Source organism: Rattus norvegicus (genome assembly GCF_036323735.1).
Source record: "Rattus norvegicus strain BN/NHsdMcwi chromosome Y unlocalized genomic scaffold, GRCr8 chrY_unlocalized_37, whole genome shotgun sequence".
Classification (NCBI taxonomy): Eukaryota; Metazoa; Chordata; class Mammalia; order Rodentia; family Muridae; genus Rattus; species Rattus norvegicus.
Window position 1 is genome coordinate 167,770 of NW_026947397.1, and position 17,548 is coordinate 185,317.

Genomic DNA, 17,548 nt, shown 5'->3' on the forward strand with positions numbered 1-17,548 from the left:
ATTTTAAAAAAAGAAATAAAATTTGTAAAAAATAAAAGATATAAGAAATAAAAGAAGAGAAAACTACCAGCTAATTACAGCTATTGACTCAGAAATCTAATGAGTCACTATCAGGTAATGACAGTCATAGAAATAATAGTTGAAGGACTGAGATGATGATGTTTCAAATAGAAGCTCTTCTCTATCCCAGATATCAGGGTCAGGCACAAACTGCACTATAGGAATCTAAAGCATGGAGGAGTTTACACAGAGCTAGGGTTACAAAACTTGTCCTTCCCGTGTTCTTTAAGTCCCTTTTCTTCTTGTCAAAAAGAATAAAGGCCATCCACTCTCAGGAAAACAACTGTGCCCTTTCCATCCCTTGGCTTTTGGAATAAAGAAATGAATGATATAAACTCTCTGACTTCCAGGAACCATAAGAACAGGTAAGTCCAGATGATTTTGAGAGGCTCCCATGTCCTCATTCCCATATGTGGAAAGCTGAGATGAAGGCTGTCTCTTCAGGAAACCCACTAAACACCTACCCCGGACTCACTGAGCTCTCAAATGGACCAGGTAATTCTTCCTTTTTGATACCAAAACAGAAGGGAAGCTTTCTTTGCACATCTCTGATTTCTTCATCCTCTTTGTTCTCCCTTCAAAAATGTCTGTTTATTCTGAATTAAAGGCCAATTAGTAAGCTCTAGGGGTACTGAAGAAATATCTGAGAGGCAGATGCTATCAGGACAACACTTGTGACCTCACAAAAGGAGCTAGGGCTCTCTAGGTTACAAGAGATTTTTCAGAGAGGACCTAATGATAATGTCTCTTAGAACGCCCATGGCCTACATGCTGAACAGCTTTCCTTACATTGACCAGTTTCAAGAGTGCCTTTTCCAGGAGAGTCTCTTGTGTCACAGTGGAAACATTTACGTACTCCATCTCTCTATAAAGTTAGATACTTCTCTTTTCTTCATTAGTGGTTACATGCTCTGAATGGTGAAAGTTAGTCAGGGGCACATCACGGGTAGAAAAGATTTAGGAAGATGGAGTGGAGGTGATTCTTCTAGATAATATTTATACTCCCAGGATTATTCCTGTGACATACAGTTCAATTTTCTAGGTTTTCTCTGTTTCACAACGGGCAGTATTTTCCCTATAGACCTTTAATTTATTGAATATTGTATTACAAATGTGATCATATTCTAGTTTTCTTCTCTTGCTTAGTGATGAAAAAAGTGATACCCAGTACTGTATTAGAACAAACATTATATAGTACACCTAAAGAAAACAAATTGCTCCCAAGGTCAACGTAACTTCATAAGTAAGCAATTTGAATTCACAGAGAAATGTTAAAGTATTGTATTATTTATCCTTAAAAGGATACTTGTAAGAATCTTTTAGAAACAGAAATCTAAACATCTGTATAAAAATGTTATATCTGCTTTAAATGATCAGAATGCACATCTGTGATTGGCAAACCTTATTAAATCCTATCAGGAAGCTGAGGGTAAAACTGGTTCAGAAATCAGTCATCAACAGTCCAGCATTTGTGACAGTCACACCATTAGCCTGTGCCGCCATAGTTCTTGATCCCTGACCTTAAAAGATCCCAGCCTTTCCGAACTACAAATTGTTCCATACATTGTTTTTTATATCAGAGTCAGTAGGGAAAAGATCTTAGCCAGCTTCACAAACAATTTTATTTTTCCAAAAGCTTTTAATGGGTTGTGGTCCTCGCTAATCATTCTACATTTCCTCGGGCAATGATAGAAGCAATGATCTACCCCAGAGGCAATTGCTAAAAGACCTGTATCACTCTTATTGCAAATGCCAATGGCACTGCCCTCTGAGTGGTAGAAAGCTCCATGAGGATTTTCATGCACTTCTTAGATTAAGAGAGGATGAGTGCAATAACTGAGCACCACTCTGCCTGAAATCCTCGTGGGGTTCATGACTCACCAAGGTCCAACGAGACTGTGCTGAAGAGTGGGCCATACCCCAGGATTTCTAAAGCTCTGTGCCATTCCTCCTTCACAGGCCTTGGCAATACTCCATTTCAGAACCAAATTTGAACTATGCTTTTACCCTAGATATAATTTCAAATACTATACTAATTAGGGAGAGTGTGCAGCCTTACATTGTCCTTGACTTTAATGGAATTGCTTTACATTTCTTTCCATTTAGGTTGATGCTGGGTACCGGCCTGCTGTCCATTGCCTCTATTATGTTTCTGCATAGGACTCGTATCCCTGATTGCTCTCACCCTTTTAACATGAAGGTGGGTTGGAATATTTTTGCAAGCTTTTTAAATATCTAATGAGATTATCATGTGATTTTTCTCTTTCAGTTTCATTATATAGTGAATTATATTGATGGATTTTCAGAAATTGAAACATCTCTGCCTCCCCCTAGAAATTAATAATTACACAGCATAACCTACAGAAAGGATCTCACATTCACATGCATACTCCAATAGCTCCCCAAAAACACAAAAAAAAATACAAACAAAAAAAAAATCATGCACCCTACTGAACAGATGTAATACTCACATACATACTCAAACATCCTAATCGAAAACACAAAAACCAAAAAAAACATGCAAGCAAAAAAAAAAAAAAAAAAAAAAAACCCTGCTCCTGCAACATCTCATTAATACCTTTAAGCATTAATGTCCTCTACTCAACAGTAAAAGGACACAGGCTAACACAATGGATTTAAAATCAGGATCTATCCTTCTGTTGCACTCAAGAAACACAATCCAGCAACCAAGATAGACACAACCTCAGACCAAGGGGTTGGAAAAGATTTCCAACCTAATGGACACAAGAAACAAGATGGTGTAGCCATTCTAACATCCAGCAAATCAGACTTTCTACCAAAAGTAATCAAAAGAGACGGGGAAGGATACTTCATATGCATCAGAGGAAAAATCCACCAAAATGACATCTCAATTCTGGATGTCTATAGGCCAAAGACAAAAAGCAGAAATATTGGTGAGAGAAATATTGCTAAAGCGTAAATATCACATCGAACCTCACACATTAATAGTGGGTGACATCAATGTCCCATCTCACCAAAGGCAGGCCATTGAGACAGAAATTAAAAAAAATAAATAAATAAATGATTTAACAAACACGGGGTTCAATAAAATTGACCTCACTGATATCTACAGAATAGTTCACACAAACACAAAAGTACACACTCTCTTTTCAGTACCTCATGGAACCTTATCCTAAAATGAACATGTTCTCCCACTCTAAAGAAGCCACAATGGATACAGAAATACTGCACTAACCATTGGATCTTCTCAGATCACCATGGATTAAAACTGGACTTCAACAATAAGAAAAAGTGTATAAACTCATTGAAATTCAATAGCTGGCAACTTAAGATCCACCAGTTCACGGAAGAGATGAAAAACAAAAAGTGCTCCTAGAATTTAATGAAAATGAAGGCACAACTTCTCCAAACTTACCTGCATATGCAGCACAGGGTGCTTTTATAAAGAAACCGGAGAGACCCCACACTAGCAACTTCCCAGCACACCCTAGATCTCTAAAATAAAAAGAAGCAAATACATATTAAAGGAGGAGACAGCAAGAAATGATCAGACTCAGGGTGATCCATCAGAAACAAAGAGAATACAAAGATCAAAAAAACAAAAAAAAAAAAAAACAAAAAAAACAAAAAAACAAAAAAACAAGAGCTGGTTCCTTGGGAACATCAATCCGACAGACAAATCCTCAGACAGATAATGTAATAGGAGGAGAGAGCATCCAAATAACAAATTCAGAAATGAACAGGGAGCCGTATCAATGTACAATGATGAAAGTCACATAATCATTAGTTCTCACTTTAAAGTGGATGATTGTGTAGACTGATTGCACTGACCACAGGTAAATTTAGGTAAGATAAACTCTGTAAATAGCTCTACAACACCTAATGAGACACAAACAGTAATTAAGTTTCCCTACTGAAAGAGCCCAAGGCCAGATTGTTTGAGTGCAGACTCCTACCAGGTTTTCAAAGAATTTTCAACCTACACCAAAAAAACAGAAACAGGAGGAAAACGCCAAAATGATTCCATGACACCAGTGTCGCCCTGACACATAAATCACAAACGACACAACAAAGAAAGAATTTCAGAAGAATTTCCCTTACCAACATTGGTGGAAAAAATACTAGGTAAAATGCTCAAAAATAAAATCCAAGGGCATATCATAACCGCCATTCAGTGCCATCATGTAGGCTACCTCCTGAGGCTGCAGGAGTGGATCAATCTATGAAAACCCATCAAAGTGATCCACTATATAAGCAAACTGAACTGAAAAAAAAATATTCTGCCCTCTGCATTTCACATTAACGTGCGAGCTCCACCTGGAGTTAACTTTGTGGATGTTGCATACCAGGCAGTATATATATATACACATATATATATTTATATTGTATATAAATACACATATATATATTTATACACACATATAAAATATTATTATAATAAATTAATATATTAAAGTGATATGTACAATCATTATAATAATATAATTAATAATATACTATATTAACATATTAAAGAATATTATTATTAAAATAAATAATATAGTCATATTTTATTAATACATTATATTATTATATATTTATATCATAATAAAATATAATTGATACTAATATATTATGTTAGTATATTAAATTATTATATAGTAATAAACTATACCTCTCTGACCCTCTTCTGACTCTCTACCTAACCACACCCTCAGTACTCCAGTATCAACTTTCCCCTCTGGCTCACTGTCATAGGCTTTAACATTTAAAGAACAGTTAAAAGGGACAGAAGGTTCATATGCTAACTCCTTATTCCATGAAAGAGGACTAGTCAGGGGCAACCTCCTTTGAGGAAGCAGATAAATATCAGGATACAAATAACATTTGCTGGGGGAAGATCAAATTCAAATAATGACTTTGCATATCTATCCAGTGTATTCTGAGAAAATGGGGAATATTTTTCCTAAAGACCCAGCTATACTACTCCTGGCCTTATATCTGAAAAAACCTCTGCCATACCGCAAGGACATGTGCTCCATAACGTTCTAACTGCTTTCTTCATAATGAGCAGAAAATAGAAATAACCCAGAAGCCCCTCAACCAAAGAATGGCTACAGAAAATGTGGTTCATTTACACTATGGAATACTACACAGTTATGAAAAGTAAGGACATTGTGAAGATGCGGTGGAGTAGATGGAATGAGAAAGTATTGTTCTGAATGAGGTAACTGAGTCCCAAAATAACATGTACATACTCACTTAAAAGAGGGTATTAGCCATAAAGTACAGAATTCAAACACTAAGATCTAAGGAACCAAAGAGGCTAAACAAGAAGAAAGACCCAAGAAAAATTATTGAATTTCACTCAGATGGAGGAATAAAATAATGAGAGGAGGCAGATGGAAGGAAAGGAATGGGTGGCTGAGGGGATGGGACGGGAAATGGGGTTTGAGAATCATTTCTTGAGAGAGACGAGCAAGAGGGACAGAGGGCCAAGAGAATAAAGAGAAATCAGTGACTGTCCAGGGTGGGTGCTATCTCTAAGATTTGCCTGCAATCTGGGATTGGTGAGGCTACCCAAGCGTGTATGAGGGTGACTTTAGTTGAGACTCGGAGCAGTGGGGATACAAATACTGAAATGGTCACTTTCCATAGCCACAGAGGACCAAAAGTGGAAGGATAAGGACACAAAGCCACCCCCAAAATTTTGACACAGAAATTGCCCTCTCTATAAGAGACACAGGTACAGAGATGGAAGAGAAATGAGGGAATGGACAAAGGATAAGTAGCCGGATGTGAGACTTATCCTACGGGCAAACCTCAAACACTGACATGTTTGCAGACGGGAGGATAGCATTATTGTTCTCTGCAAGGCTCCACCGAGCAGCCGACTGACACAGAAGCAGAGGTGCACGGCCAAAGATCGGATAGAGCTCAGAGAGTCTAACCAAAGAGCTGAGGAAAGGACTGAAAGAGGCAGAGGAGCACAGTGGTCTTCACGAGGGTTCACTAAACCCGTCGCCTGTCTTTGGATCCTGTTCTCCTACTCGAGCTTCGTTTTCAGGACCTGGTGGGAGATGATGAATCTAACCCTGCAAAGACTTGATGTGCCAGGGGAGAGGGTGCACCCATTAGGGCACTCCACTCGCTCAGAGAAGATGGGGAGAGGATAGAAAGAGGGACTGTAAATGGTGGGAGCCTGGAGGAGTGTGGTGACAGTGCAGCATTCAGAATGTTACCTGGTGAATATATACAACCATTCTTGCAAGGGGCACAGGCATGACATCACGGGGATGGTGGCGTGACATCATGGGTGTGGCTCATGACATCGTGTAGGTGGGGCATGACATCATGGGAGTGGGGCATATCCTCATGGGGATGGGGTCATGCTATCATGAAGCTTCATGGAAAATAGTTGAAACTAGAAAAAAACAAAAACAAAAACAAAAACAAAAAAAAAAAAAAACAGCCCGAGAGCGAGCTGAGACCTAGAGACACAAACATGGCGCGTGTTTACCTATGGATGGTATCAGGTGTGAGGCAAATCATATTCTATCTACAATCCACAAATCGAGAGAGGACAAAGGAAAGGAGAAGGCCGGTGAGAGGGAAAGCATCAACCTCTCTGAAAGGAAAACTGTAACAGATTCTGTGATTGAAGTGCTGACGACTGAGACAGGAGCTGAAGGTTGGTGGGGAAGAAGGAGGAATAGCGCTGTGCAGAGAGAACCGGCCAGAATTAGGGGACATATAGGTTAATGCAGAAACTCAATGGATGCACTTGTTAGTTCATGGCGTCTAGAGAACAAACTCCCGAGTATTTAATCTGATAGAGAACGCAGAGTCCGAACCTTCAATCTTTTGAAATCAAGCAAGTGGAACCTCAGGTTTTGGGATGGGGCACATTCAGTGGAGTCGGTTTCTGAGGAGGTCAAATGGAGATCCCTGAATAACAGACCGATGCTGGGACAGAGATTATAAAAAGATTATAAAAGCTCAAGCAAATGAGCCCTTCTGGTACCTTAAGCCTCCATCGATGTAAATCCACCCGAAAACCCCTTCCCGCTCTTCAAGGTTTGTGTAGCCCTTGTTCAACCTGAGTAAAATATATGCACACAGCGCGTCCCTGAATACCTTCTAACAGAGCTGTGACACTGAATACCTTGGAGCAACCCCCAACTCACTTGCAGGCAGACCAAGATTCTGTTGACCGACTAGTTCCAGAGGCCACTTCATCCTTTTGCACCTGGACACTCTAAGAAGCATACATCAGAGATGTGTGTGTGTGTGTGTGTGTGTGTGTGTGTGTGTGTCTATTTGTCTGTGTGTGTGTCTGTGTATCTGTGTGTCTGTCTGTGTATCTATGTGTCTGTCTGTGTGTCTGTGTGTGTGTATTTTTATGTGTGTGAGTGTTTGTGTGTGTTTGCATCTGTGTGTGTCTATCTCTGTGTATGTGTGTGTATGTGTGTTTATGTGTGTGTATGTGTGTTCCTGTGTTGTGTCTCTTTGTGTGTATTTTTATGCGTGTGAGTGTTTGTATGTGTGTATGTCTCTGTGTGTGTATGTGTGTTTATGTGTGTGTATGTGTGTGTATCTGTGTGTGTGTATCTGTCTGTTTGTCTGTCTGTGTCTCTCTTGGTGTGTCTGTGTGTATGTGTGTGTGTCTGTGTGTCTGTGTGTGTGTGGATATGTGTGTTTATGTGTGTGTGTGTGTGTGTGTGTGTGTGTGTGTGTGTGTGTGTGTGTTAGTCATGCACAAGCTAACCATCCTCACACAGACTGTCTGGTTTGCTTTTCTTTTTGGAAAGTTGGCAAATCTTTCTCCTGTCCTAAGAAAAGACCACCCTGATTCTCAAATCTCTCTGTGAAGTCATGACAGGTTGAGTGATTTTCAAGTATGAGGAGTCTGTCCTAGTGAAAATAGCTTTCATGGGTAAAATAACCCTTGAAAAACATGTCTCAATATTTACTTTACTTAGTCTGTGATCCCTTGAGGGGATTATTCTATTATTATTATTATTATTATTATTATTATTATTATTATTAAAATAATCATCATTATATTATTATCATTATCATTATTATTATTATTATTACTATTCCAGGATTATTACATTATTTTATTGTCTGTGCTGTTACCAGTGTGCTAATGTTCACTGATGGCAGGAAGATTATTTTCCATGTGTGTCCCATTCGACGGCCATGTTTTAGTTCTTGAAACTGAAAGTTTCATTTACATGTTCCCAAGAGCAAATACATGCAAGTACAGAAAGTTCCTTGGTCTTCTACATGAGAGTGACACCCTCACATAGTCTTCTGATCTATTTGAGGAACAGAATTTAGATAGGCAATGAGAAGGTTGGTGACCAAAGACCCAAGTTATGGAGAAATAAGACAGTTTTCACAATATTACAGGTTTTGGGGGTTGGTAGACATTACATAACCATCTTTTCATTCATAGCAGGAAGAGTCAAAATTATTAAAATATTGTAGGCAGAAAATTTTAACAACATATTAATGCTGGCTAATTTAAATTCCTGTATTTTTTTCTCTGGAACATTATATATTCTCTTTCAGGTTCTTCTTGAAATTATTTGAAGATGTGAAAACCGGTATGTGTTTATCTGTACACATTCATAGAGCATGGCCGTCACTCTAGTGAAGGACAGACTGCACGACTGTCAAGAGACAGACTGACTTTCTTGCCAAAGGAATAAATCTTCATGTTCACGGAGGCAGTTTCGATCTTAGGTGCAGATGTTTAAAATCCCCTGAATGCTTCCTACAGCTACTGTTTCCAATATGTGGTTATAACCTCGGATGTGGTTTGTTCTTTGAATTTTTTTTTAAAAACTACAAGAAAGTTTCGATTGCATATACTATTTGGAGATGTTGTCTTTTATCTTTTCTATCGATGTACTCTGGGTTGTAGACCGTTAGGCATTTTATGATCTATCTCTCACAGCAGGGGCTGCCGATGAGTTGAGTCTTCATCAGGAATAAAGGAAAGAAGACAGGTAAGGTAATAGAGAACTCCCTGATGTATTTATCCCCTGTGAATCTGAGATGGCTGTTGTCATCAAACCATATATATAAACTTTAACTTTACAACAAAGTACACTCACATGAGTTTAAACCTTTGTACTTTTCATTGTGTAAATATTTGCAATAGAGTTTTCAAAGTAATAAAGTTGTGTGATGTGTGTAACACTTTTAATAGATTCTCTTGTATAACTTAAAAGAATATATAAATGGTTTTCCTTCATGTTGAATATAATGTAGACAGTGTCTCTTCTAACAATATATGTTGTAATTTTGGCCTCTATAAAATTAAATATGTTCATGTCTTGCCTAAACTTCCACCACAAGTACTTATGGAATACTTCCTATACTTGCTTAGTGTTTTTTCCTAAATATTGACTTTAAAATGCATTCAGCAGAATAGATATTGAGGCGGATGGAGGGAGGGAGGAAACTGAATAGAAGGGAAGGTAGAGAAGGGAGTATGTTGGAGGAATTAAGTATAGTGAGTTTGGAAGAATTAGGTATAGTGATTGCAGGGAAAAGGGAATGGAAATCACAAGTGTGGGGTGCACATCTCTAGAGAATGGTAAAAGGCGAATCCCCAGGGTGTCTATTGGGGTGACTCTAGCAATAGAGATACAGAACCTTAATTTGCCATTTCTGTAGCCAGGAATGACTCCCAATGATGTGACACGGAAGAAAACACACCCACAAATTTCAAACCAAAATGAACACAGCCTACAAGATCTTCTGAGACAAATATAGATACAACAGACATGGAAGGAACGTCCAACCAATGGTTAGCATAGATTGAGAACTACCTCGTGGTCAAGCACCGATCCCTGACACTATTAAAGATACTCTATCGTGATTGTAGACAGATTCCTAGCATAACTGTCCTTTGAGTGACTCCACCCAACAGCTGAGAGAAACAAGTGTAAAGATTCATGACCAAACACTAGCTGGAGCTTGGGAAATCTTAAAAAAAAACAAAGAAAAACAGGTGAAGAATTGAGGCCCAGATGATATGAGGGACTCCATAGGAAGAACTATAGAGTCAACTCACAGTGATTCTTGTGATCTGCCAAAGATTGAACTACCAATCAGAGAGTGAAAGTGGACAGAACCTGAGCCCCCAGGACATAGGTAGCAAATGTTTAGCTTTGTCTTTTTACAGGTGCCATCGAAAATGAGTGTTGCCATCCCATGAAGACGGAGCACCGATTTTTGGATGTAAAGTGAGTAAATAAATAAATGAATTTTAAAGAAACAGATATCCCATCAACAGACAATATGTTTTGGGAAATTCCAATTCTAGTTGTTAGGTATCCGCATGAAGACAAAGACTGTGGAGTGCCTATGTCCTTAGAGGCCATAATCCTTTTCATTCTATTCTTCCATCAGAATCCCCAAGCTCCAACTGTGGTTTGACTAATGGGTTTTTGCATCTGACTGAGTGAGCAGATTTGTGGAGTCTCTGAGACTAGACTCCTGTCTGCAAGCATAGCAGAGTGTCATTAATAGTGTCAAGGATCGGTGCTGATCCATGGGGGACTTCTCAATCTGTACTAACCATTGGATGACCATTCCTCACTCTCTGCTCTATGCACGGACCCTGCATTTCCTGTGGTCAGAATACATTTTGGGTCAAAAGTTAGTGTCTCTATCACTCCATTTTGGTTGCTCTCTGGCTACAGGAGGAGGGCTCTTCAGGTGGATATCACTGAGGCTGTGAGTCTCAAGTAAGGAAAAACCCATTGATTCATGGGCAACATTCTTACCCCAGGTCTAGGCCTCTTTCTGTATATGACCTCAACCTCCCCACCCCTATCCATCTAGACTGATGTGTCTGGACTCAGTGGCAGAGGATGTGACTAGCATCACAGAGACTGGACATGCATCATGAAAGAATAACCCTGTGGGGTCTGAAACTCCTTAGAGGAGAAAGGGCTGGGAGATAGATTGTGAGAAGTGTGAACTAGAGGGGGCCAGAGTGCAGTATGTAAAGTGCATAAATAAACAAATAACTATATAAATAACTAGGTCTACTTGAAGGAAGGATGCAGTTGTGTGTGTGTGTGTGTGAATGTGTTGTCTGTGTGAGAATATATATATATATATATATATATATATATATATATATATATATACATATATGAAGGTAAGAAGCAATTCTGTGAATTTAATATTAAATTATCACATTTGAGACAACAGTGGTCTATGCAGAAGACAGGCAGCTTAGGCACTATATTTACAAAAAAAATGGCGTTTGCTGAATATGAAGAAATGATTCGGTGATTAATAGCACTATCTGTACTTGCAGAGGACCCAGGGCCAATCCCCAGCTCCCATGTTACAGCTTACAGGTGGCTGTAATTTCAGCATCACGGAATCTCACATGCTCTTCAACCTCCTGGGCAGAAGGCATGCATATGTCTCACATGTAGACAAGCAGGTAATACACTTACATAAGTACAACAAAAAGTACTAAGCTGTTCCTTGTTGAAATCATTTGATTTACGTGAATATTCAAAGTGATAATCACAGTCAAATAAAAATTGTATTGATCCATAATAATCAAAGCCAGAAAAAGTTAGCAATCACCTGAGTCACTTTAAATCTATTTATTTAAAAAATTGTAATAAAAATTTGCAGTAATAAAATTTAAATTTTATTAATATACATATAATATACCTTAGTATACTCATACATAGCTGAAAAATTATACTTTCCACATATTTGTTTAACTTTTATAAAGGTTGCAGTTTGTGGTTAGTTTTTGTTGGATATTGTAGGTGTTTATTTTCAAGTATTAGCTCATAGAGTCTCTAAACTCATGCAGAATATATTACAGGAACTGAGGTCCTCTTCTGTTGAATCCAGGAATGCTGCTATCTGTTTTTCTTGTTGTCTGATCATTTTTCTCTATGTATATATGAACAAGGATATTCATGTTCTGGATTTCTTCCAGTTTTGTCAAGCTGATACCTGATAGCTGATAGCTGATAACTGGAGAATATATAATTTTTGAAGATCATTTTAGGAACTATTTCTGATATCTGCACTATCAATGTTGTAGACTTTCTAATACATGTTCAAATGAATGGCTATTCAGGGAGTAAACATGCCTTAGTTACTGTTGTTTTGTCTTTTTAAAAGAAGAAATGTGAAAGGGATGGGGGTTGAGGTAAGGGACTCTGAGGGGGAAAATAGGAAGGAGGGCAGCATTTGAGACATAAAGAAATTAATAAAATGAATAAATACAAAAAATAAGCAGAAGTCAAAATATACAGAAAAATATCAGATTTAATTGATAGGAAACAATACTCTTTTGTATCGTACCCCACTCCTGAATTTTATATTACATAATCCATCTAATAACTAATTCTCAAAAATTAGATAATTGAAAAAAAAACATATTACAAGTACCACAGTAGGTTGACCAAATCATAAAAGCAATGTTTGTACTACTGTACACTTTCTATATTCTATGCCCATATCCAATCCAGAAATCCATTGACATTCAATTATTACATACTGTACGTTATTCTATTCTGTGATAATTCATTACTATTTTTATCTTCTATGACCAGACCTTTGAAGAGAAATAATTACTTTGGTAGAATGTCTCTGATTTTGGATTTGCCTAGCGTTTTTTTCTTTTTTAGGTTGAGATTGTATGTACTTGATGCAGATACCAAAAATTGTTTCCTGCTTTTTTTGTCTCAGTTCAGCACTAGGTGGACACCTGGCATCTTAATATCGCCCCATTAGGGAGCAATGAAATTATTTTAAATTATTTTCCTTTGATAGTTAAAAAATATTTTAATGTATTTTTCTATTGGATTTCCTTTTAAAGTAATAGAAGTTTTAGAAGAATTACTTAAATACTATGAAAAGACTGTGTGTCTCTTCAAAATTTTAGGCTTTGTTTTCAGTTTCTCGGTCATTTTTTTCCAAAACTTTGGCCTTAATGGTCCTTCCTACCTCTAAGTAGACTCAAAACAAGACTTCTGAGGAAAATATAATCAATGTCTTAATGTTTGGGTGACTCATGACTCAAACAATACTCTAGTTTTAGTATCACTGTAATTTATATTTTAAAATCTTCCATATTGTCTGCACACCAAAATGGAATTCTATTTTTCTTTCATTATACACATAAAGACCCAAGATTCTAATTTTATTTTATTGGGGAATAACAACCAGTATCTAATTTTCTAACACTAGCTGACCTTTTATATTAGTCTTCTGTCACTTGTAAACTCACTTATTTTCCTTTATAATGTGTGCATGCATGCAGATGTGTTTGTGTGTGTGTGTGTGTGTGTGTGTGTGTGTGTTTGTGTTTATCTGAAACTATGATGTTGATTTTGAGAATCACGTGGCTGAAATTCTTTTCCAACACCCTGTTAGAAATCATAAAAGGGAAGAATGATTACTCCTGTTCCAAAATCATAGGCGCTGGGTGCCCAAATCTGACATGTGGACTGACCAAATGGTACACAAAGCAGAGTCTAACAATTCACTCCCCTGAGAACTACTTAGGAGTTCCAGTCCAGTGAAATGAATTTACATGTACTGAGGAATATGGAATTGTAGCAAAATGAGCTGAGATCACTTGGAAGTATTTCTTGGAAGATCTCCAAATAGCTAAGAAAGGATACAGAGAACTTTCAAGGACCCTGAGACATTAGCATGTGGTTTAAACTCTGCCCAGATCAAAATATTTAAGTACTGGACTAATCTACTAAACTTATTTAATAGTAATCGTACTTTACCACTGTTTGCAATTAAGAATGGTGGTGAATGTAGAGAACACTCTAAAACAAAGTTATGTTTCTAAAAGTTTGTTTCAAGACAGCCAGAAAGAGCACAGTGGTTTTGTTTTCTTTCTTTCACAGACTATGCACCTTTTTGAAAAAGCACTTTGTGATCCTCAATTACCTATTTGTTATCACAACTTTCTTCAGACCCAGAGTTTTTCTCAATGCAGCCTTGACTTCTTGTTTATTTAGGCTTTAGATGATGGTGTTCAGCATGAATGTCACTGCTGTATAGACCAAGAGATTATCAACTCCTGATGGGTGATTAGATTTGGGCCTCAAGTAGTTTTGTCCCAAACCTACAGGGCATCCCATTCTCCATGAAATAATTGCCAAATGGACACACAGACCGCGACTCATTTGGGTTGCATAGTGAAGCTGGGCCATACGCTGGGCAAAGGCATGGGTGCCAATATGCATCACTCAGTTATACCAAAAAGTGTGAAGAAAAACATCTGTGTGGTACATCCCTCCTGAGAGAGTCGTAAGTACAAGGCTCTCCACACCTTAGGTGTGACAAAGCCCATGTAACCAATTTCCAGGATACATAAGTTCACCAGAAAGAAGTACATGGGGGTGTGTAGAGATGGACTGGTGAAGATAGCTAAGGCAATGAGAGAAGAATGTGGGTGAACAGAAGGAAGCATTCTCCAGGGACCTCAGAGAACTTGGCATTTGCAAAGCATTTGACAGTCAAGCCCTTCTCCTGCCACAAAGAGCAATTGACATAATTGACACTCATCTCCAGAAACACAGAACAGTAAGCAATTTTTAGGATTATTGTAGATGAGAGATATTAATTTTTTAGTATTTTAAAGCCCCAGTTACTTCAGAGTCAAAGTCAGTCTGCAGTTACAAAAATCAAAGCTTAGAAAAGATTTTTTTTCTCACATAATTTCATATCTTATACTTTCTCTCTTAACACCAGGGAATTTTTCAAAGTGTGCTAAGCATTGAGCCAAGTGTCCAAATATTTACAAAAGAATTTGGAAACATGTAGTCCTGGACTAATGATGCTCAGGCGGAGGATTTACCTTCGGTTTAAGTTCAGTTTCACAGGCTGTATAAGCAATCATTCAAACGAAGGAAAAGAAAACCTTGAGTGTATCTCGATTTTTACACATTCTTATCATTAACTAGTTATCAATGTTATACAGAAAAACTGATCCACCCACTCATCTCTATGCTTTCCTAATGCCACAGGTATAGTCTCTCCAACCACCCTGTGTGTGTGTGTGTGTGTTTGTGTGTGTGTGTGTGTTTGTGTGTGTGTGTGTGTTTGTGTGTGTGTGTGTGTGTTGGGCCCACATTTTTCTCTGTTTGCCATTATGAATATTCAAACCCACACAATAAAGTTATCATTTCCTCAAGACTCATCATTTTTGAAGATGAATTAAAATCAAATAATCATTGGATAAATAAATAGTTACTGGTTTACATACATAAATTTAAGGGCAGTGAACATCTAGATGTCTGCACAATAATGATGTGGACAGAAACAAATCTTAAGAAGTGTAAAATGAGCCATGAAAGAGAAGAAGGATCAACCAAACAACACCATAATTCTTCATGATGCATCGTTCAATATGGCAGCTGTTATCTGTAACTTAATAGTTCCAGTCTCTTTTTTTTTTTGGTTCTTTTTTTTTGGAGCTGGGGACCGAACCCAGGGCCTTGTGCTTCCTAGGCAAGCGCTCTACCACTGAGCTAAATCCCCAACCCCTCCAGTCTCTTTATAGAACATGTTTTCTTAGAGAGAGTATGATTGTGTAGGCTTTAAATTACTGTTTTCTTAATATTGTTCATGATATTCTATCAATCAGACTATTGATTTAAATTTAAAAAAAGAGAAAAAAGAGGTGGTGTCTTGATATGTATTCCAGGCTAACCTGAAATTCCTAGTTCCTCTCCCTCGGTCTCTTAAATGTGGGTATTGTAAGAGCAAGACATGGTGCCTTGCTTGATAGAAATTTCTTCCTATTCTTTCATCTCAACATCTTAAAATTCTACCAAATTGCCTGTATTTCTGTACACATAGTATCTATGCAGTTCATTCCTCTTTGCTCACTTTTGCATCAGGCAGCTGCTGTATTCTTGCTTGGTTACTTACATGGAAAACTGTTCAGTTCCAGCACAGCCTTGTCTGTTTTCAGATAACATCCTTCTCTTCTGTCTACAGTTAAACTCTGTATTTCACACTGTAACTGATAAAGTAGTTGTTAGCACTGTGGTGGTGACTACATTTCACCTTGTTCAAATTGTAGCCTTATATGGATATTGAATATGGTCTGCAAAGTTCTTATCATTATTTTTACCATACTTACCAATCTGTGAGCTCTCATGTAATGAGAATTTCCAGTGTTTAGCTTATTTTGGCTCCTTAGAGATTCTGTCAGTCCCATCCCATTATATCTTCTGAAGTTCAATCTCATGTCTCTCAAGCATTGAAGATGTGTCAAACTCATTTTTCTCCCAGTTGATACCTTTTCTCTTCAAATGACATAACCTTACCTGTTTTTTTGGGGTGTGTATGTCTTTGCTGAAGTTTGGCTTTTCTTGCCAAAAAATACTTTCTCCTTACAAGGGTAGAATAGGAGATACCACCTGCCTATTAGCTTCTCTCTCTATTCACTTGATATAATGGGATTTCAGAGATTTGTGAGTAGATCAGTCACATGGTTGATCCACAAATCAAACGTGAGTTTCAGTATATCCAAATTATATATACACATGTTACCTATGTTTACAAATACCATATAAGACACACACACACACACACACACACACACACATACACATGCACATGCACTCACATGTATGCCACATACACATGTGTGCCTATATATTCATGCAAAACACAGACACAGAGAAACAAAATAGAGAAAGAGCACATGGAGATTGTACATGAATTAAAATGTTAGTATAAACAAAAATGCAGGGTAACAGTATTTGTTTACATCCCATTTCACCATTAGATCACTTAAAGAAGCGACTAAGAAAAAATATATTCCCCATTGGATTGCTTCTATGTGAAATAAGTTAATTTCCCAAATCACTTAAGTTGATCTGGAGTTGAATGCTTGTCAGCTACATGAGTCAAGAGCATGTGTGCATGTCTACCAACACACATTTCAGATTTAACTTTGTGTACACTCTGTTTTGGGGAACTTCTCATCATCATACATAATTTTCGTTTCTATTCAATAATTCATCACTAGATTAATTTTCTATTGGGGATAATGAAAAAGATAGCTCCCCAAACATCAACAACAAAAGAGCAAAACAATACGTACTTTCTCATGGGGGCAGGAGACATAATCACGTATACTAGCTTATTAGATCTATTACATTAGATCTGCACCCATTCATGCAAAAGTTATAAAAATCTAAGTGTAGAGAACATGAGACAGACTTAAAGCTCTGACAATTATTAAGCAGTAGGTTTGTTGTACATAGTTGACCTCTCAGTGGACTTTGCTCTTGTAGAAAAATTACTGGAATGCAGAGGATTCTATTGTGATGGATTTCACACTTATTTTGATGTTTTGTAAATATTTCTCAATTTTCAATTAAAACAAACAAATTAACAAAAACAAATGAACAACCTTCCCACAGCTAACACAGAAAATGAATACTTTTATAATTTGAAATATTTTTAAAGAAACTTCCTTTTC

At 37.5% G+C, this 17,548-nt stretch overlaps 1 long non-coding RNA gene across 5 annotated transcripts in view; it reads right to left on the reverse strand.

The window, feature by feature from the left end:
• Positions 1-17,548, reverse strand: part of LOC134484723 (uncharacterized) — an 84,879-nt gene that overhangs the window by 36,128 nt on the left and 31,203 nt on the right. The window contains exon 1 of one of the 5 annotated variants that reach the window (XR_010062423.1): positions 525-721. The exons of the other annotated variants lie outside the window; for them this stretch is intronic. This is a non-coding gene — a long non-coding RNA (uncharacterized LOC134484723). Of the gene's footprint in view, positions 1-524; positions 722-17,548 lie in introns of those variants that run through there. 5 annotated transcript variants of the gene reach the window in all.